The 22490-nt window shown below is 36.3% G+C and overlaps 1 protein-coding gene across 1 annotated transcript in view; it reads left to right on the forward strand.

Annotated features, from left to right (window-relative positions):
• The window catches only part of kcna4 (potassium voltage-gated channel, shaker-related subfamily, member 4), an 82614-nt gene extending 71096 nt beyond the window's left edge, over positions 1-11518 (forward strand). Inside the window, exon 2 of the mRNA XM_041985381.1 lies at positions 6741-11518. The gene's annotated coding sequence lies outside the window, so the exon portion shown is untranslated. The remainder of the gene's footprint in view (positions 1-6740) is intronic.
• Positions 11519-22490: the final 10972 nt, after the last annotated feature.

A 22490-nucleotide genomic window follows, 5' to 3' on the forward strand; every position in this document is an offset into this window, starting at 1 on the left:
TGTCATTTTCATGAATGCACCATGTCTAGTTAGGAAGGTACAACTTGACAGCTGTCAAGAGGCAGAATGACAGATCTAAATAAATTGGTTAAAGAAAAAAAGATTTTTGGAAGTGAGTTTGATGTTTGGCTAAAGCATAACTTAGTGTGCACAAAGGAGAAAATATATTTCATAATAATTATAGCTGAAAGATGGCTTAATTAAATTTTTGCAATCAAAGAGTCCCAAAATGATAAAGAAATTGTCAGAAATCAGGAGAAGTGGCTGTTGAGTCATTTTGATGTATTAATTCAATCAGCCGCCTGGAGTTTTGTTAGTTAATATAATTTCATGCTCCGGGGCTGTAAAAATCTCCACTCACAGTGTTGTACCTGCAACTTCTCTTTCTGGCAGTCTCAACCCGCCGCCTTCTGCAAACACCATAATGATTTTAAATCCAGTCCCATTGAAAAACAGCTGCTGGGCTCCAGAATCCTAAAATGGGAGGACTTCTTGGCAGACAGGTAGTTGTGCAGATCTTAACAGGTTGAATGTGGTGCTTTTGGCTTAGCCTTGAGCAGACAGTGGCATAATGTAGAAATAAAACCAGCCCTTTCTCCTACTGAGACATAGAAGAGAAGGCATCCAGTGTACAATTCATCCAGGTGGGCACACAGCTGCTGGGCCCGCTACATGACTTGAGTATTTTGCAGCTGTTCCAGCTTTGGATTTAGAAAACCAATTAATTAGATCCTGATTTAGTATTGTTTTGAAGATATTTACATAAAGGTGAACATTTCATGGGAAGACTGTTACAGTATTGGCAAGGGGATAAATATCGGCCACTGTCATTGGTTGATGTCATGCTATTTACTGATTAGTCAAGCTGGTTTCAGTCAAGATGAAAATCAGCCGATACAGATATTAGATCAATGTATTTGTACATCCCTGATGATAACTGCTTAGTATGAACTAGTTTTAAGAGGTTTTTAAAAGGCAGTTTTAACTAAATAAAAAAAAAAAACATTTAAAAAAGTGAAAATTTAAAAAAGATCTACCATCTCAAATATAATTGACAGTCATGAGACTGATCAGGGTTATGAGTTCATGTATTCATCTTGTTAAATGTATATAAACAATTATACTATTCATCTTTATCTAAGAGTTTTTGTACAATTTCATTAACTTATTTATTCATTAGATTTATTAAAATCATCCCTGAAATATAAACGATGTACTTGCAGTTTTATCCCAACAATTTGATCCTTAAGTGAGTTTATCTAAACATGTCTGTACATTCATGGTCATATCCATATGCTTTAATTAAAACTAAGCTAGGATTAAAAACTTCTAAAAATATAAAATTAGAGCTTGCATAAGAACAAACAATTTACCCCACTGGGATGATCACTTTTGAGTTTGTTTTTTGTTTTATGCGAAGAACATTTGTCTGTCAGTAAGCAGCACTTTGGTCAACTAAGTTGTTTTTAAAATGCTTTATGAATTAAAGCATTTTCCTCATCTTTCTTTTTTGCTCTGACTGCAGCGACTGTGTTGATTTTCAGCCTGTGAGAAATATATGATTGCAATTGGTCATCTGTTTCCAGCTTGCTTAATTTACATGAATAGGCAGCATCAGAAAAGCGGGGTTGACTTGATAAACATCATCAATCAAGATTGAGATCCCCCATTGTTAGTAGATAAGCTAGATTACATAAAGATACTCTGGATATGCTTGAACCCATCTTCCATCATGGTGTAAACAAGAAAATTTCTGCAGCATACTTTCTGTATTGCACCCATTTCCTTCATGCTATGCTCAGGTGTCACTCCAAAGTATTTCCAGTGGTGCAAATGCATCTCATGCAGAGAATCTCCTGCTGCGAAGTGCATGTATGACCAGGCAACTGCAGATAAAAATCTGCACTAGTTCTCCCTTCATTCATCGCTGTTTATGTTTGAAAATAACTTATCTGACTCTTTTGCTACTCTCTCTACATTACCCTCATTTTATTTGTATAACCTTTGTTTTACCAGGCAGACTTGTGAAATCACATGATCTCTTCAAAGCATATCAAGCAGCACGATCTCCCATCAACAAGCCTGTGACAAGAGTTTTAAAATCATGGCGGCAAACAAGGGCCTGAAGCTTTTTTTTTAAAAGTCAGTTCCAAGTAAATGGAGCAAAATACATGAATGCCCTTTTCCTACTTTTTGTGCAAGTTTTGAGCACTAAGGCAGAGAGACAGACCTGGGACCATAGATTGTTATATTGTTATATGTTTTAATGTAAGGTAAAGTCATGAAGGGAGTAGTCCAAAAATAGTATTACGAATCTGTGACCAGTGAAGAAGCCAGCTAGGAACAGCTAACCAGGACTCAAATAACACAGGGACCTTTGGGGAGCCTGTTGTAGAAATCAAAGATTATCAAGAGTCTGGATGAGTGAAGTTTAACAAAGTTTATTACAAAAGAGAAATGAGACTTGTACAAGGAGAGCATCACACAGACCATTAAGTCTGAAGCTCTGAAGAGAAAGAATGATGTGTAGAGGATTTTACCCACGGAGGTAGGGAAAAATTAAACAGTGTAGCTGTGAATAAGATCAAGTTCTGTCTTCGAGGCCGTTCTTATCTTGGCAGGTATTGTTTTGATGCCTCAGTGCAACCCAGTGTTCTCAGTCCAGGGGTCAAGTTAACCTTGTACACAGACAGAACTTAAGTATATGATGATTTCTAGTTTAAAAAGGATTAATAAAGAGATTAGTAAGGAAATTCTTTTACAAGCCTTGTTTTCAGGCGTGTACTGCAACTTCACAAGTCACATGTACATGCATAGGCAAGGCACTTTCATTTGTATAGCACATTTAATTTACAAGACAATTCAAGGTGCTTATATAATAATGCACAGCAATGCAAGCAACAACAGGGTTATTGCCAAAAACACTCAACTACAACTATGCAAAATAGTCTCTGCTTGGGCAACTCTCAGCACACAACAAACACACAATGCTGCTGTCCGCTGTGCTGAAAGAAACTAAACAGATCACCTGCACAGTTTATATGAAAAAACACAACACTGATGAATGCTGTTCTTTTAATTTAAGAAACATAGAAACCTCATAGAAAATTAAATTAAATTAAATTAAATTAAATTAAATTAAATTAAATTAAATTAAATGTGACAGGAATATTTTTAGAGCTTTCTCATGTGAATTTCTTTCCAGGGGAGCTCATCTGCTTTTTGGGGGAGCCAAGCTCCCCTTAGCTTCCCTGTGATTTGAACCCTGCAGCCAACCAACCCTAGTATACAACGGAGTTGTGCAAGTTCATGCTTCTCATGAATTAGTTCATAAGTTCAGTTCCCACAGGTTAAAATGAATAGTTCATGTTCAGAGTCCACCTTCAGTTCATTAAATTTTTTTAGACTAGAAAAAGGGGGGAAGGAGTGGACTTATAATGTTGTTTCTTGCAATTAAATCAATTATACTAGATCTTAAACTGTATCACACAAAACGTTTATGCATGTGGAACAGATGTGTGGACAAAAATAAAATTTTTCAGAAGTTCATTTGTTTGTTAAAGAGCTATTTTCAGCTTACCTACTCCCTAAATATTAAAGCAAGATATAAATGTTTATAAAAGTTTCGAAATACTATGAATAGATATCTTCTCAGACTGGACAGTTCAACTCCACATCTTTTCAAATTATAAGGTGACAAAGTTGATGTTCTGACATGCTTTTGAGTGCATTTGCACAGAAATGTTAGGTTTTATTTTAAGAGTGCAGAATATTCCTGTAAATAATCATAAGAAGACGTGGCGTCTGATGTGCATGCTGCATCTGCAGCTTCTCTGCACTGGCATTGCCGCAGAGCATTGCTGGTTTGTTATGGTTGAGTGCACAATGCATCGTGGGTAAAGTAGTGTGAAGTAGGTGTAGAGCTGGGAAAATTTAGGCAGTGTCTCTTGCGAGATCTTGCACAGTCTAAATGAGCTGATGCTCAAGTTTTTTATTTGTAAATACATTTAGTTCAGTTCACGTGTTTAATGAACGTGTGCTTTTGAACTGTTTGTGCTACACTGATGCTTTTGGAATTTCTAAGCAGTAATAAATTGTAAAGCAGGATCATTTTTATTTCGCATATGTCATCAGGTTAAAGTACATCTCCATATTCCAACAATACTGAGAGTTTGCGTTTAAAAGTTAAACCATTGTCTACAATTAAACCCAGATTTTTAAAATAACTCCCCTTACTATTCTCCCAATTTTTGTTATGGAAATTAGAAAGCTATATCTTTAAAGCAATAAACTCCCAGAGTAACCCCTCAGGAAGTGGCGTAGTTGTCAGGCCCTGATTGTCTGGCATTAATAATCCTCAGCAAGCTTATTGTATCAATTTTCTGAAAACAACAAACGTTTTTTCCAATAAAACATCTTCTTATTAAAAAGAAATTAACCTTGTTTTGCTGCCATGATATTTGCTCATAAAACCATGCAGATCTATTATAGTGTCATCATACAATTTATTTTTGTAATAATGATAATAATTTTCAACAGAGATCCTAGAATGGATCGAGGCTGCAGCAGTAGAAACATCTCAAATGATTGTTTTTTTTTGTTTGTTTTTTTAATTGTTTACTTTGGTGTACTATGTAGTCAACATAGTCTTGTTTACTCCCACCTGTAGGATAAAAACTGAACACACAAAGCTGCCTTTATTTGCAAATGTAAGTTCAAATGTATTCAAAACTCTATTTACAGAGTGTTTAAACTTGCTTAAATATTGGATGCTATATTTGTCCACCTAGGATTACAGGTGCAGTGAATTCAAAGCTAAACAAATGTAAACAACCACAGGTTTAGCTCTAAAACTCTAATAAGGGAATTAGATAAAAACACTCAGTATGTTTGATGTAATTGCCTTGCGCCTGCTGCAGCTATGATTGCATACAGAATGTTTCTAACTCCTGTGAGACTATGGGAAAATCCTCAAATTATTGGGGTGGAGAATTACACAACAGCTGCTCAGTTTAAAGAGGATGCTTGTCTCTAATAGTGTGTATCTTAATAAGCACAAATAGCAGTTCCACAAAACAGTTATTTTGCAAAATGTCTCACCAGAGAGGGGGTAGCCAACATAACATAAATGCTTTAGAAAGGAATTTAAATTTGAGTTAAATCTCCATAATAAACACAGCTACAGAGGAATGTCTGCATTAGGCTAAATTCCAGTTAGAAGTGTTTGTGTATTTTTTAATGCAGTATGTGTCCATCATGTCATTATTGGTTTGCTTCAAACATGTCACCACAATCAGTTTGAATGTGTCTTATATAGCCTGTTAGGATTTCCCAGACTTTATTTTTCCTCACCATATTTTGGTTTTTCTTTACAGAACTGTGGTTTACACAGAATTGATTCTTTAATTTGAGCTGATTTACAGTTAAAGTTTTAATTTGATCCCTTTTACAACTTGCCTTTGTTAGCAGCAACTGCAGATTTAATTTAGATACAGTCTTTCAATATTTAAGTAAATAACACTTTTAAAGTAATGCCTATTTATTATTTGTGCAGCTTTTATAAGCATATATGGATCTGATTCCTCCTCTGCAGGCAAACTTCACTGTTCCAGTGTATAAAATCTAATCTACAATCAGCAAAGCATTATTATTGTCATAAGTAGTGATTTTTTTAAATCATGGTAGAACTGTGTGAAAAGACTATGTTTTTGTTTTGTTTCTTTCTGTGGAAAGCACAGTCCTTTCACACTCACAGGGCAGCACATGCTGCAGTTTTGTTTTGACGGAGGTGTCGCTGAGATATTCATTAGGTATGATTTAGCATCTCTGCTGTGACACGACAGCCACAGTTTCACTTCCAATTTTCAGCCTATGTTTCTAACCCTGTGTTGTGTGTTAAGTCAGTCACCTTTCAGAGAGAGGTTTGAGTCACTTGTAAGTCTTGTGTGGGAGCATTGATTGTTCTGTTCTAATCTTGCACAGGTTTAGGCACTAACACAGGAAAATTGTACTTGGCTTGAGGTACTCCATCAGAATGACAGCCTAGAACTAGAATAAATACACGAAAGGATAAACATTGTAATGCAGTGGAATGAATGTGACCATGCTTCTTTATCACTTTACAAAATTAATATAATAATTATAACAACTACTACACTGCTTTGTTAAAGAAATAAATGGTTGTTTTGGGGGTACTTACGGCTGTTAAATAAAAATTATAATATCCCTTGCTATTTTTCCCCTCTTTCCTTAATATTTACTTTTGATTGTTTATTTTAAATGACGATTAAAAAAAAAATAGCCTTTGAGTGTTTGTGCCTTCTTGGGTTTAATCTAGATCAACAAAATTTTACTTGCACACCTAATAATTCAAACAACAGTTTGTTTAGTAATGAAGCAAAAAGGTAATTAAAACATTAAAGAGATGAAATAATTTGACTCAGAGTAAATATGATAAAAATGAAATAATTTATTAGTGTGAATCTGCCCAGACTGTTTCAGTGTGTGCTGCATGTGTACTTGTGTTTGACAAAGCTCAAACTAAAATGCATCTGAAGCAGTTTCTCTTTAACAACTCTGGTGATTATCTCTAGTGGATGCATCTTTCACAATCTCTGGGTTGGGGAAAATATGCACAGAATAAATTTGGTGTTTGGGCAAATTACTCTATTTTGGAGATGCCATTTTCTTGAGAATGATGACGGATTTCCATCCATTTCCTGTTTGTCTCTTTGTTGCAGCGCTGCCAGTTACAGGGAGAGGGATTGTCCCCCTGCATCTCTGGAAATTGCAGAAAACAAGCAAAACATTGTGACCGGTCAACTTGAGCATGAGCGGACACTGAAAAGCAACAACTGGATGGGACTTTGAACACATTTGGACAAGAGGAGATGAAAGCTGCTGTACTGTGTCAGTAAACAAACCCTCTGGGGTTGAGACCGGAGTTGGTTAAAGAGTAAGTGGTGGCCCAAAATGATTGCCTTAATTACTACACATATATAGATGTATGAAGTGACGAAACTAAGAGACTTATAAGAGTTTAAAGATGTTTTTCTTTACATGTGAAAAAAAAGTGTCTTGTAAGGAACAGATGTGAATATTTTAATATGATAGAGATAATGTTTGCTTGTAATGTCGACATAATGTTTTAGTTGGGTCGGCTTTGTAGGTGTCATTGGTTACTAAATGGTGAGGTTGCTCTCTGCTTATATGCAGCCAGCACTACAATTTAAACTATTTTTATCTTGTTTCATATTGTCAACCTAACAAGGCTGGCCTGAGTTGCTTCAGTCAAATTGCTGGCAACAAAGTCTTGATTCACATTCATAACACATGAAAATCCTCATTCAGCAGGTGTTTAGAGGGTTGGAAGAGAAATACGAGACATAAATTGACTGGCTCAATGCAACACACTGAAGTACATCAGAAAAGTATCCTCTTACATTAAGATTCACTTACACTTAAGCAAAGATGTCAGGCACATAAACACCCATCATAAATATCTGCCACATTCATTTTCTATCACAGAGAAATGGCAGATAAAACTCGGCGGGCTTTGCCGCCCGGGAATTATCAACATCAAGATGAAATACTGTAGGTTTTTTTCTCAGATGCAAATTTAGAGCTGACCAGCTGCTTTGTTGATATGTTTTCACTCTGAATTTAAATGTATGCAAAAGTAACATGGACGTGTGTTCTATATTTTTTTAAACCTAGCCTTGATAATTACATAACCAAAGGTGAAACCCTGAATTTATTGTATGTTGTGGACTTCTGGAAAATGTTGTGATATAGATGCACACTAAATAGGAAAAAAAAATTGTAAATATCAGACGTTTATACTTGTGTGTCCGAAGATGTGTTGCAGGTAAAGTAATTTGAGACTTTTTACTTTCTTTGACTGTTATGACCATCAAGCATAACAATTTGTGTTTGGTTTGTCCTCTCTGATACAATCATGTTCCTCGTATTGTTGCGAATGCTGCTCCACGATTCTCCACTTTAATGTTTTTAAAAGTTTTCTTTCAGTTTTCAGTTTGTTTCCCATATTCCCCATTAAAAGTACACATATTGATTTATATTGCACAGTGAGATATGAAGCTGCTGTTGTTGTTCGCACAGCTTTGTCAGAGAAGAATTGGATTTTGTTATGTTACTTTTAACCTGCGATGTTGCCTGTGAATGAAATGATTAGAAATGTCCACTGATATACCAGTAGTAGTAGGTTATATTTCATATTTTTATGAAAATAGTGTTTTATTTTCCTACATTTTAATTTAAAAATATCCTTTACATACTGTGTTAGTTATAATGACTCTTGAAAGCTTGAATTTAGAATTTTAATTATGTCCTAGAGAAAATCCAAAGTTCACATTCATGTTCTTTCTGACAATTTGTTTCTGTAATTACCTCATAAATGGTATCCTTTCAGAAAAGATGTTTACTGAATGTTCCATATTTTCCCCAAATGCTGAAATACTTGTAACTGAGAAATGCAATTAGCCAATAGTTGGAGAAATTATTTTAGGGTAGATGTTTTCATTGAGACGCTGTAAACATAAATTTGAAATTTCAAGTTTTATCAAAACCACTGTCATACACCTGTTTAGGGTTTAACAAATCTACAAAATGTAAAACCTTAAAACCTTTTATATCAATCAAAGTAAGACATGAAAGACCTAATCCAAAGAAAACTGGACATGAAAGCAGTGTGAGACAGTGATTTATATCATAAAGCTGTTGCCAGCTGAAACAAACGTGACCTTTTTAAACAAAGTTACAATTAAGTACAACTTCAGGGATACAAAAATGATGAAGGGAAAGCAAAATGATTAAAAAAAATTAATTTTGCAATAATTCATGAGGACATGGAGCATAAAGAAGCTATTATGCTTAACATAATATTATTCTAACCTTATCAGCTTGATAGTTCTGAAATGCTAGACATACTCAGACACATAACCCCAGCACTTCCTGTAATTACGCTTCTGATTGTGTACAGATTGTAAAAATAAGACCCAACATAACTGGTGAGCTTAAAAGGCGCTGGTAGGCAGATCTGGTTGCTCTAAGCAAAGCCAGTCCAGGCCAACTGTTTCATTTCAGATCTTAAAGCTTAGCTAACCTGTTTTCAAGTGGATTAACAACATATTTGCCAAACAGACATGCAGGTATGGACCCAACTCCTGACAAAAATTAGAACAAGAATATCCCCTGTTATGCTGAACTACTCCTCCCAGATGAAAATATAACCACTGTGTAGAAATATATTTTCCAAAGTGATTTTGTAACACTGATCTTGTCAGATTACGAGCTTCAAGCACAAGCAGTTCCACACCCACAGGGGCTCCTTCAGCGGAAGCATCATCTGCTCTGGTTTAGGGACTGTCAGAGGCATGGCCCAGGGATTTTAATCTGAACATTAGCTCGCAGGGTGTTTATAGATCTGACTACAGAACTATCACACCGACAACAGTGTCTGGAAGCTGCCTACTGATATATTTATGAAGGACAAATCGATCAGCTACAGCTTGGTGTGACCACAGAAGACACAGAGCCAATGAGTAATGGGCCCACATGTTGGTAGATGCAACAAGTTTGGGATCGGTTTGAGAATTGATCCTTCAGGTCTCGAGGTATCCAATCAGGCAGAACAAATAATCTGTGCAGCCTCTATCCAATTTTCTCTATCTACGAATTAAGAACTATTATTTGGTCAGAAGCGCAGCTGCACTGATTTCAGCCTCACTTACGTCTGCTTTAATCAGGAGATCAGTAGTAACGTAAAGTGATAGGCCATTTACTACTGTCATGTAGATAAAAGAGGATAGCAAAAGCTGATGAGCAAATACTGAAGCAGACTCATTCTGTAGGTGGAAAAATAACTGTGAGCTGAACACATGCATTAAATATAAAGAGAGAATTAAGTGAATTTATCTTTGTAATATTCATTCATGTTATATAAAAAATATTCTAAAGACAAATCAACATTAGATTTTCTGTGTATCAGTGCTGCTAGATATTCCTGTGAATAAAAAAACAAATTACAGACTTTTTTGAGGATGAGAGGTGAATAGTTTTTCTGTAGAGGGACATCAGATAGCAACCCATCAAATCTAAAATTAGACATTGGCTCATTCAAAAGAAAATTCTTGCTGGGTACTGGTTTTATATTGGCAAGGCAGAAACTGATTTTCCGTTAAAGAACACAGACTTTTGAGGACTAAAGATGTCTGAGACTCCTCCAGGGCTCCAAACAATGTGATTGAGAATGCCTCTAGAAATCAATAAGAAGGATTTCCCCTAGGAAAAAAAGAAAGTTCTACTCCCATGTAAACTGACGGCCCAGTATTAAGAGTTAAGGATGCACTAAGTGTCAGACTACTTAATGTGTTATTGGATTAAAGGACACAAAAACATCCCAATTATTAGTTTCCATTTATAAAACTGTAATTATGAAGTCACCTTTGTATGTTTGACCTCAAATATTTATTTGGATATCCTGAATATAAAGCATCTATAACAAGTTACAATGATTAAAAAAAGTATCTCAAATTAATCTAAAATCAGAAAATACTAAATTTTCAAAAGCTGCAGAAATAAAAGTACTAAGCAAAAAGAAAAAAAACAAACTTATTCAGTTATATAAAAAGAGGCCAAATTGTAAAGCTGAATTGCCTTTGTCCCATAATATCTTAAACTATTCTATTATTATTGTGTGTGGTTTATGTTTCCAAGACTTTTGGAGCAACTTTGGAGCAAGAAAAAAAAACAACCTGACTGAGCGGCATACCTTCATATTGTACCCAGGCTGCATACACACTCCCGTACAACTTAGGTTTGATACTATGTGCATCAGACACAACTGTACATAACTGAAACTACTGCATTAGTCTGAGGATAAAAGCTGGTGTTTGCTGTAACAGCCTCAGTGTTAGATAACACCAGAGAACCGTTTTATGTCTTAATCTCCTTATGAGCACGGGGCTGCATGAGGAGTGCTGCAAAACTGTTGAGTGGTGACGCACTTCTTATTTGTTGTGAGGCACTCGTGCAGGATATTACGTGACTGACTGGATTTCAGGTTGTTTTCCACCATCTGCATCCTGCAGAAAAGTATTAGTGTTCATTGCTGCAAATAGAAATGATTGCAATGTCCGTGAAACAAGCTGAATTTATATTTATTAAAGGCCTGGATTTTATACAATCACTGCAACATTAAAATAGTTGAGCTTATAGCAGGATCACCATAGCACTTGATCTGAATCAGGCTATTTAAAGTTGTACTGAGTATGAAACATCTTCTTTTAAATATCATGATGTTGAATAGCATTAATGTTTAAGCATCAATCAAATATTTTGTAATGTCTCTGGATTATTGTGTATCAGAGCAGAAAGTTTCTGTTATGCAAGATCAAGAAGATGACTTGTGTCATCAAGTGTTAAATGTAGGTTCTCCACTTATGTAATGACCCCAGAGTTGGCACAGTGTAGTGTTGGGAGTGGCTTGAAAACAAAAGAAACTATAATCACACATCCACACACACAATTTGTGATGATGCACCTGTCCTCACACTTAACAACAGCCTGTGAGTTCAGTGCTGTCACAGCTTTCTTGAGCAAAAACTTTTTTTATTTATTTATTTATTTATTTTTTTATGGTTTTCCAAAATGAATATGTGAACAGAAGGGTAATTACATCAGCCCTCTTTCATCAAGCTGCAAGATAATTCATATGTTAGCTTCACAAACGATAGAAACTGACATAAGGTCAGTGAGAAAAGTTTGGATCTTTTGATGATCTCTGCAACTTTTTCTAAATGCTCATGGACTGTGATTTCTTTACATATTGATAAAATCTATAAATATCTACAGGTTTATATGTACAAATTATATTTGTGTGTGCACAGAAAACACACACACACAAACTTTTTTGGCTGTATTTCTTTATGTTTCATTAATTTTGCAGCACATTTTGTTAAGTTATATGATCTAAAAATGTTGCAGATGTTTGTTTCTTTTAAGTTGTTTATTTGTTGGAATCTTTTTTGCTACTACAGTGCTTTGGTTTCTCAGGGTTGCTGTAATTCTGGCATGAAAAATGAGAGTGGGGAGCTTGTAGATGGTAATAAATATGAACTTATTGTTTTTGAAAGCAGAGACCATAATTGAATGATGAGTGTTTGCACTTGATACTGTACGGACCAATTATTAGGGTGACGTTTGGCATGAAATATCTTGCCAAGAGATCTTTTTGTCATGTAATGAATTGCACTTGGTTAACTAATCATTTGCAAATGTGGAGATCTCTTGAAAAGCAGTTTCTCTCAATGAGTAAATGTTTTTTTTGTAAACATTTCTTATATTAAGTTAGCATTTAGTTTAAAAACAGTCAGACAGGAACAACTATATTCAGATCCTTTTGTTTTAGTTTCCAGCTTTTACTCCTTCATGAAAAAAGCTTGATGAAAGAGAGTCTCTGTTTATTAAAGAAATCTACACAAACTCAACATCATACACAGAGGAAAAAAATGGGATTGAATCAAATAATAATCAGGGGGTTTATATGAACTGGTTGCATTTTAAATGCTCTAAATATGATTCAAATCCAGCATATCTTTATCAGTTGTCATTCTCATAATCATCTCACCAGCAGAGAGATCAATTGTTCTTTACACACTCGCTGATGGAAAGCAAATAAATGCATATTTTTCTATTTGTTTAGGTTTTCGTTCCTTTAGGACAGAGGTCGTGGGTGCATTTGTTTCAATGTTACACCTTCACATACATGTACATTTATTCAAACTGCTCATTTGCAGCTGTCACTCATAACAACATAGGCATATCATCATCGATCAGCAAAGGAAAAATGACAGTAACTATTAATGAACATGTAAAATATTTCTACAGTTCAGGTGTCACGAAATATCCATGTGAGTTTTGGCCAGCCTTGCTTTTATTCTGCATGATGCTTTGTTTTGAGAAATATGCATCCTAACCCAAGGTATGTTTGTATTATTTTCCTCTGAGGGTGCTCCTCTCCTCCTTCTCTCTGTATCTTTGGAGCTTGTCACTTCTAACCCAAGTTTTGTTTCCTTTGTTTTTTTTTTTTTTTTTATTTTTTTTTTTTTGGGGTAAACCTTCCAAACTTCTGGATTTTCTACATTCATAACATTTTGTAGACAGCAATATGAGATGTGATTGAAAATGGAATATGTGCAATGTTGATTAAAGAAAAATATAATATATTAAATAAAAATCAGAAAAGAGAATCATTGTAAAATGTGCTTTTTTGGGGGGAAATGTACCTCTGTGGTTTTTGTAATTAAACATTTATTATTAAAGTCCGAAAGCCAGAGACGAACAAAATCCATTTCATTCCTACACAGCTAACATAGAGCTACCATGTCTCATATGTTTATTTATTTTTGTTGTTGTTTTTGGGATGCAGTACAAAATGATAACTCTCTTAATTAATTGCCACTTTGTTTTTGCTTATGCTATCCATAGATGTTTCCTTTTCTCGCTACTTTCCCCTCACCTAAAAATACACAGCTATGTTTACCTTCTCCCTCAGTTGCCTCAGTCTGCTAATAAAAGCCAAAGTAAAAGCCAAACTGAATCTTTACTGAAAAACACATTTCAGTAAATAATCTTAAACTCATTTATTATACCTGTTCATATTTTCTAAAACTGTTTTGTGTGCAGCTGACTGACGTGCTGAGAGAAGTTAATGTACATTAACTGTGTCCCTCGGTCAAAAACAGCTCCATCAGCAGGGGCTGGGTAGTACAGTGAAGGAAAATTTTCATCTACAGAGGCCGATTATGGCGGATGTGTTTGAAATCCGATGCCCCAACCATTCATGTTCAACACTGTTTAAATATTTTAAATGGGTCTGCTGTAGTGCAATTACTTTGACTCTTGGACAATCACCAGGTCATTCATCAAACTGCTGATGGATGCAGTGCAGTCATGGTTGTGCCCTAACTCCTCACAACAAAACCCACAAGGTCCTGCAAGGATGCAGCAATGTATTTCACTCAGATAAAAACTCAGCTGATTAAAAAAAATAATAATAATAACTGATGGAGAAAAAGTACTTATTTTCAAAGTTCTACTAACTTTTGACAAACAAAAGGAATTTTTTTTATGAATTTCTTGTGCATGATGATGACCCTGAAAGGTCCATGTGCATTTCTGGGTTCAGGTCATAATAAGGCAAATTACGCCATATATGTATATATACACACACACACACACACACACACACACACACACATATATATATATAAGACAAGGTACACAAGGTCTAACCTGCACAAGTCACCACAGAAGCATGTGCACTCATACACATGCACAAGGCAACTACAGAAACTAATATGAGTAAATCTCTGCCACACACCCAGACTACCTCATTGAGATGACTGCTTCATCCTTGTTGTGAGAGAACATGAAGAGGCAGTGATGCAGAACATGTCAATCTCTCTCTCTCTGTGTGTGTCTCTCTCCCGTGGTCCTACTTTTATGAACAAAAATGAAAATAAAAAAAAACCCAACTTTAACAAATATTTTTTTCTTTTTTTGGGATGGGGGACTGGTATAACTGCATGCTTAATAGCTGCTTATCATTTTACATTATAACTTTTGTTGTTTAATCAAAATGTCACACAACATTTTTCTTATCTTAGTTGGTAGGGATTAATATGTGTTTAATGTAGCATCTTCAGCAAAGCATGAAGGAAAACCTCCCAGAATGGACTGAGGATTCACAAATAGGTTAATTGCTTTAAGTGAATAAGACTGTTTGAGAGCCTCTGCATGTGTTGCTATTTCATGCTGCATTCTTGTCTTCATATCTTCATATCCCAAACAGATCAGATGTATAAGGACTAAATAATGTATTTGTTTTGTTTGCTTTGTTTTGTTTTAATGTGCTGACATGTAATACACAGCACTGTCTTGACTTCACACTTATGTCAGTGTCTGCTTTTGTCTTCCTGGAAATGACCCCCATCCCTTAGAGGTGTAAAATGACACCTGACTGAGAACAATATCGTGGCACATGAGGTTGCTCCCATTTAATCATGTCAACAAATTTGGCGTTTGCCATTTTCCCTCTGCATGGAAACCCAATGCCACCGTACTGTTGGTCTATGAAACTCAATCATCCAAATCCCAAAAGAGAACCCGCTTGCTTCTTTTACAAACAACGCTGCCGTCATAGGGCTGTGGATGGAAAAATTGTCAGCAATAATTGTTCTTGCTGCTGTGGACAAAATGCTTTCATACATCCACAGAGTGTTAGCAGATCTTCTGCCAAGCAAATGCAACAAGATGCAGGGCAGTGACCTCCCCAGGGGAACATTTACCAGCTCCTGCACTGAGATCCAGTGGTGCTGACCTTGGACTTACTCCCCTGGCATACTCCTTTCACTTCCTTTTCATTAAATTTGACAGTCAATGACACAGACAGATGAGTTGTCTGGGATAGATATGCTTTCTATGGTATTGCAGTTTGCAGCTATAAAATATTATAAACTTTAGTATTGAGAGCAAGGGATAAAGTAATGACAGATAGAGGAGAGAGGAGATTAAAAAAAATTTGTAAAACAAGACAAGAACCAGGGGTGTATTTTTGAATCATTTACATCAGCCCAACAGTTGTTTAAAGATAAGGCTCAACCAGCTTGTTAGATTTTAGTGAAGAGAAGAGAAGAGAAATCACAGTTTGGGTTGTCAAAAACAGTGTCATTAATCTCACAAAACTGCTCAACTGTAAGTGTAAGTTCATTCCCAATGTGTCACTTCTTGCAGCTTTGGACACTTCCAGACGCATTTTTGGTTTAATTATAGTAGCTGTATCCACATGTAGTACTTCATTTATGATATTCTAGCTCAGACTTTTTACTAAATAGTCTCTGACTAATGGTAATTTATCTTTTAAACTCCAAAATATGTAAATAGATGTTTTTTTACCAAGTAAATGAAGGTGTTTAATGTCCCTCTCTGGCAATGAAAACCAAACAGGTGTGTTTTATAACCTTGGGTATCTTATCCACTGCAGGCTAAACAGCCTTCATACACAGTTATTTTTTCAGGAAGCCTAGAGAGGTCACACAGCTGGATCACCACTGAGCACTTTGTCACTCAGCCTTTCAGCGAGTAGCACCTTAACTCATTCTGTTTCAGATTGGAATTCAGTCACAGTCAGAGCAGCTTGCTCCCAAACTGATACAGCTTGAAAACAAAGAAGTAATAAGGCAGTGATCTCACTGACATTTGAATTAGTCATGTGATCAATCTCACTATGCTCGTCGGCAGGCGATCAATTCAAGTGTATTCCCCAAACTCTGGGGATGCAAGAAGTAAGGAGTTACCTCAGAGAGAGGAAGGGAATGTTTCACTGATGAAAAGCATTTCAGTGAAGTGTATGAAGGGAAATTCTGTTTGTTGTCATGGTAACAGGCAGTGTGGTCTGTAGCAAAAACATATCCCTGCTAGCATAAAGGCTTGATCAGAATCCAGCTCTTTGCTGCACAGCTCTACTCCTCCATTTTGAACATAGAAACACTGATTGTGTTGCATTTGTTTAATGATCCACGATGCTCAAAACTGCATGAATTACACACATCAGCCTGTAAAACCCATCCGTTGTACAGCACTATCAGGTCCAATGTAGGATTCATAAATGGAGGTGAATCACTGAATTGCTGCTGAATTGCTGTAGGGAGTGTGAGAAGAGCATTTTTTTCTCCTCTTTTTTTCTTTTAAAGGTGTGTGGGATTTTAGAGCAACCATGTGTGAAGGTGAGATAGAAAATGTCAACAGCAGCAACATTTACAGTAAGGCTGATATCAAACAGAGGGAAGCTTACGTTTTAAGGACCATTAATGGCAAGGCAAGGCAGTTTATTTTTATAGCATATTTCATGTACAGGAGAATCAAAATACTTCATATAAAAAACATTAACAGTTTTACAAATACTAAGAAGTAGTAAAAGGCAGCAACACATAGCAAGAATCACAATAAATATGACAATAAGAATCATAAATCACATTAAACGATTGCAAGTTAAGTTAAAAAGTTACTGTGCAGATTTCATGCAAAGGTGCATGAGAAAAGAAATGTTTTTAACCTGGATTTAAAAGTGTTTGGTAAAAATTTAATCTCAACTGGCAGTTTGTTCCATTTGTTTGCAGCATAACAGCTAAATGCTGCTTCTCCATGTTTAGTCTGGACTCTGGTCTGGACTAGTTGACCAGAGTCTTTGGATCTAAGAGCTCTGCTAGGTTTATATTCTCTGAACATATCACAGATGTATTCTGGGCTTAAACCATTCTGAGATTTGTAAACAATCAAAAGGGTTTTAAAATCTATTCCGTGACTGACTGGAAGCCAGCGTAAAGATTTCAAAACTGGTGTGATGTGTTCAGATCTCTTAGTCCTGGTTAAAACTCTAGCAGCAGCTTTAAATGTAAATATCTCTCACAAAAACATTAATAAAACCACTTCAGTATAATAAATTATGGTCAGTGGTATTTTGGGAACCTTTTGTTTTATTCAGTACATAAATTTGTTCAGAATACTATAACCTACAACCCAGAAGTCATTAAAACAATGACAGTGGTTCATATTTTGGTATATCCTGCAGGATTTGGGAAATTCTGCAAAATAAATAAATAAATAAATAATATTTGCAGTAGGAAGGTCAATATTAATAGATTTCACAATTAATCACAGTATTAAATATACTCAATAATCGCAAATATCCCTCCAAATCGTTGCACAAGCAAACAAAATTATTCAATAACTTCTGATTGTTCACTTTTTCTTGTTCCATGCAAGCTGTAGAAGAGGTGCATCCGAGTGGAAAAGTATGATGTCAGGACAAAGTTATTCACTTAATTGTTGGATTTCACAAAACAACTGTGTTGAATTATAGTCATGTGCAAAAGTATAGAAACCAATAGCTTCACAGTGCACCTCTACAATCAGGTTTGTCTTGTTCTAATCTACCCATCTTCATTTATTTATTATCTCTTTGTTGGTATCAAATATTTCCTGGGTAATGATAAGGAATTTCAAATTAAGGCATTGAAAATGGTTTTATGAAAGGAAAACAAGTACGATTTGTATGCTCTGCTCTTGAAGTTCATCCATTTCCAACCAACTGTTCAGAGGTTAACTAAACATAATTATCTTTATTGCTCAATGTCCAGACCATAACTTGGCCACATGAAAAGTAAATTTTACACTGTTAGTGAAAGTAATGCATAGATGGAGGGAAGAAAAGTCATTAAAAAAAATACCTGCCAAGGGACAGAGTTGGGATTAAGTTTGGGTTAAGATGAGGATTAAATCATGGAATTAAGAAAATACATGGATTTAGGATTAGGTTTAAGTAGTGAATATTGTCAGAGGTGCTGTAAGATAACTATGTGTAAACTTGTGTGCATATGCATTTCATAGAGAAGGAAGGCATTGCATCAAAAAGCAGGAAAGTTGTCTTTTGTCTTCAGAGATTCTTTTTGTGATGTGGAACCTTTTAGAAATTGACATCTTTCACACTTCAAGGCGAATGAAGAGTCACATATTCCTGCTCAATCACAACATCTCTCCTTCATAGGCACAAAGAAAAACATGTTTTCAGTCTTTTCTCACATACAACAGGAGCGTGTGACTGTCTGATGGAAGCAACATGCAGAAAATCAGTGCATGTGCCTGACGTTCATTCTTAACTGTAATCCGCAACACAAGCGCAGCTGTAAACTGACTGATGTCTGCTTCGATTGTCTTTGTGCATTTGAGTGAAAAGAATCATATCTCCCTTCTCCTAAAAGAAAATACAACTAGAATTGTCGTATATATATATTGTCGTGACCCTTTTCTTAAAATTTTGTTTTCAAGACACAAAAATAGAAATCAAATGGCTTGCAGGGAAACAAAAGCCTTCCCCCATTCTGAACATCACACAGTCTGCGCCTGGGAGCTCAGGCTTTGCATAAAATGAGCATTGATAAATTTAGCAGTGCTTATGCAACTCACGCTCAGTTTGAATCTTACTGATGAGGCAGAAAAAGGCGTTTATTTCATTTCAGCTTCCCTCGGCTAATGAATTTTTGTGGTAAGGCTGCAACCACGTAGCACCAGTGACAGCAGAGCTTGACAAGGAGCATGCATGGGGTGCCACTAAGCTGACGAATGTCATGCTGTGAAAGTAATGGTATAGAAATATTAGTTGCCCCCTCCCCCTCCCTCTTCCGCAACCGGCAGCAGCATGAATATGCACAAACCTCAGAGAAACTGTCACTGTTTTGGTGTTACCTACGCTTAACTCTCGCTGCATAGTGTAAAAGCTTCTGGCAGAAATCCCCGCTCCAAAAAAAAAAAAAAAAAGAAAAGAAGGAGCTTCACAACATTAATATTCAGAGAATTGCCACCAAAGAATAGTAGTTTTACAAATAGCAGTGACAGTAAAAAGAATAAACTCTGGCAGCTCTCCAGGATGTGTTCTTTTCTCTTCACTGCGTCTGGAGGCAAGAAATGCTCAGATGCACTGAAGCATGATGGTAAGAGATACTCATCAAGCCTCAGCTGAGAGGAGGCCACTCTCATTCACATCGAACGGCCAACCCCTTTCGGTTTGAATGGCGCTGCAGGAATTTTACTATTGGAGTCCAATAAATTAACATCAATTCAAGAAATAGCCGATGCATTTCTATTACACACTGAATTCGACTTCTGTGTTCGATAGAGAGAGCAAAGGGGAGAATAAACACCACCGCAGCCAGTTGAATGTCAATTCATGTAATCACCGGGAAGCAATCACCTCTCTCTAGGCTGTTGCTTGGCTGCTTCGCTGTTCCAAAGAAACATCCAGAGACTTGAAGGGAGAGCATACTGAAGGGCTACTCACAATCACGTCCAATTCTCCCCTGGCAAAATGACCATCCAGCCATGCCAAATGTAGATCAGGAGTGAGAGAGATGAGCATAACACAAGCAAAAAGGAATTCTGGGTAACACAATGCTAGTGATAAGTCTGTAGATACTTCTCTATTCATTTTGTTCAACTTGAGCAGCCGCTGTGATGGTTGTAGGGCTACTTAGCAGTAGGTGGCCAGAACACTGTCTCTGTTAGTACCTCTGATGATGCAGCACAAACAAAGCAGAGATGCTGCAAAGTAATTCAAAAAGAACCTGTTCACACTCCAAAGAAAACTGGACAAATTTCTGGCTGTCTATTGAGCCACAAAGGTGAAGGCATCTCATCCTTGTGGAAAATAAATCAGAAAACTGAAGGAAGGCCTTCGGCGATTTTACTTTTAGTTGTTAAATCTTATAGGTGGTATGTCAGATGTCAGAAGTATAGTGCTGATTTTCAAAATAGAAAGAAAAATGATATGAATAAAGCTTGATGTTTTGAGCTAATATGTTTTTTTTAATAAATCAGGGTCAGCATTTACATCTTGAAGTTAAAAATCCAGAAGCAAAGCAGCAAAAAGTATAATTCACTGCAGAAGCAAGAATGGCCAAATGCTCTTCTAATCTCACAAGACTTTACAGTTAAGATTGTGATATTTTGGGCTGAAAATTAATCACAATAATAACCTTCCATGTCTTTTGTAGACATTTTTGGTTGACTTTGATGGACAAAGAAAAGTTGAGAATGTAAAGGTATGTAAATGTACATCATGCCATGTTGGATGCCAGGCCAGGAGCACCATCTTGTAAGCAGTCACCTGTTTGTGACTGCTATTGCCTGGTACAATTTTGCTTTGTTCAACTAAAACTTGCAAATCAAGTGGAAAGAGTAAAAGACAGAGAGAGAAAAAAAGGAAATAGAAGATGAACCTTCCCCATGAAGATCGATCTGCACCAAAGAAAGTGAATGCTAATTAGCAAGCTACCAAGTTCATTGACTGTGATGGGAAACTTTCTAAATATAAGAGAATGTGATGAGAGGAAACTGAAACACTTAAAGCAGGAAAAGACAACCTGCCTCAAGAATTCTTTCTATCTTCATGCACGCTTTATTGATTAAACTTCTTTATTATAGTTTGTTCCTTAAAACAAAAAGTGAGAGAATGAGAACTTTCAACTAACTAGATGTTGGTAAACTGCATTTATAATTAAAGTTTTTTTCTCTGAGATATCCTTTTATATGTAATTGCTGTTAAAAGATGTGCATCTTTAAGGTGTTTTAGATATTTATGTCTGTCAGATAATGTTGTTTTGATAACATTTGTGAATGCTACTTATTGGCTTTGGTCACTTTTTATATGCTGAATTCCTATTGCCAGAAAACAGAAACAGAAAAAAAAGGTCAGAAAAAAGGTCAGAGCTGCTTTACTGGGAAAACTTCACTTTTGAAAATTCAATAGACATGAGCACAGCTAGTAGCAGAGAAAGACTGACACCGAGGAGAATGAAATTAGCTCAGTTTGGCCCAGCACTACTGCTGGCTTAGAGGCATTTGATGCATTTGAACTGCTTGTAAGACAAATAAGATAAATAAGCTCCATGATCTTTTGAGGAGGTTATCCAGCCTCATCCCTCTGTATCTTCGTTTAACTTTGACTACAGTGGAAAGCTAAAATTCTTTTGTTCTGTTTGCCTTGATATTAATATCAAAATTCATCATTACAGTTTACTTAACATAAGGAATACATGCACTTATAATGTTTTGTTTTATATCCCCAAAAGGAAAACTTTTGACGGACTGACTGACTTTTTACTCATGTTCTTTTATCTTTTACTAATTGGTAGTTGTAAATTTTGATTTTCAAATGGTCAGTGAATCACTACATCACCAAATACTGCTCTTATAGAAGTGAACAACAGTGAAATACGGGTGATATATGCAACAGTTTTTAATGTTAGTCAGTTCACAGTGGACAGTGGCATTAGGCACCCCCGCTCCCCGTGAGGTCCCCCAGGGCAAGACAGGCCAGGAGAGACCGCCACCCACAACCGCGCCATACAGGGACCACAGCCAATGAGCTGCCACCGACCCCAGAAGGTACCCACCCCCCACATGCCTAACGGGGAATGAGACGATGGGGACAGCGGCAGAGGAATTTTTTTAAAGCAAATTGTAACTGACAGTGCTCAAAGAACACAAGCAAAAGAAAATAGAAATAAAAGATAAATATGACCACAAGAAAAAGTTGTGAATAATAGTAAAGTCAAATCCGATGGACGACAACAATTCTTCTCATCCGTTAAACTCTGAAACAACTGATGTCTGCAGTAGCACGATGAAGGAGCACCTGCAATTAGCCATACAGCACCCTGGGGCAGATGTTCTGTCATTACAACAAATTACATTATTAATACACTTGCATACCCTAATGTGACAGATAAGCTTGACTTTGGTTAGTAATGCAGAGACAGGCTGCCATATCCACCTTCTACTGCTCAATGAAACAAAAAGGAAAATGTATCTCAAACAGAGCCAGATGGGACGCAAAAGCCCTAAAGCCCACC

This window comes from Melanotaenia boesemani, chromosome 1 (assembly GCF_017639745.1).
Source record: "Melanotaenia boesemani isolate fMelBoe1 chromosome 1, fMelBoe1.pri, whole genome shotgun sequence".
Lineage (NCBI taxonomy): Eukaryota > Metazoa > Chordata > Actinopteri > Atheriniformes > Melanotaeniidae > Melanotaenia > Melanotaenia boesemani.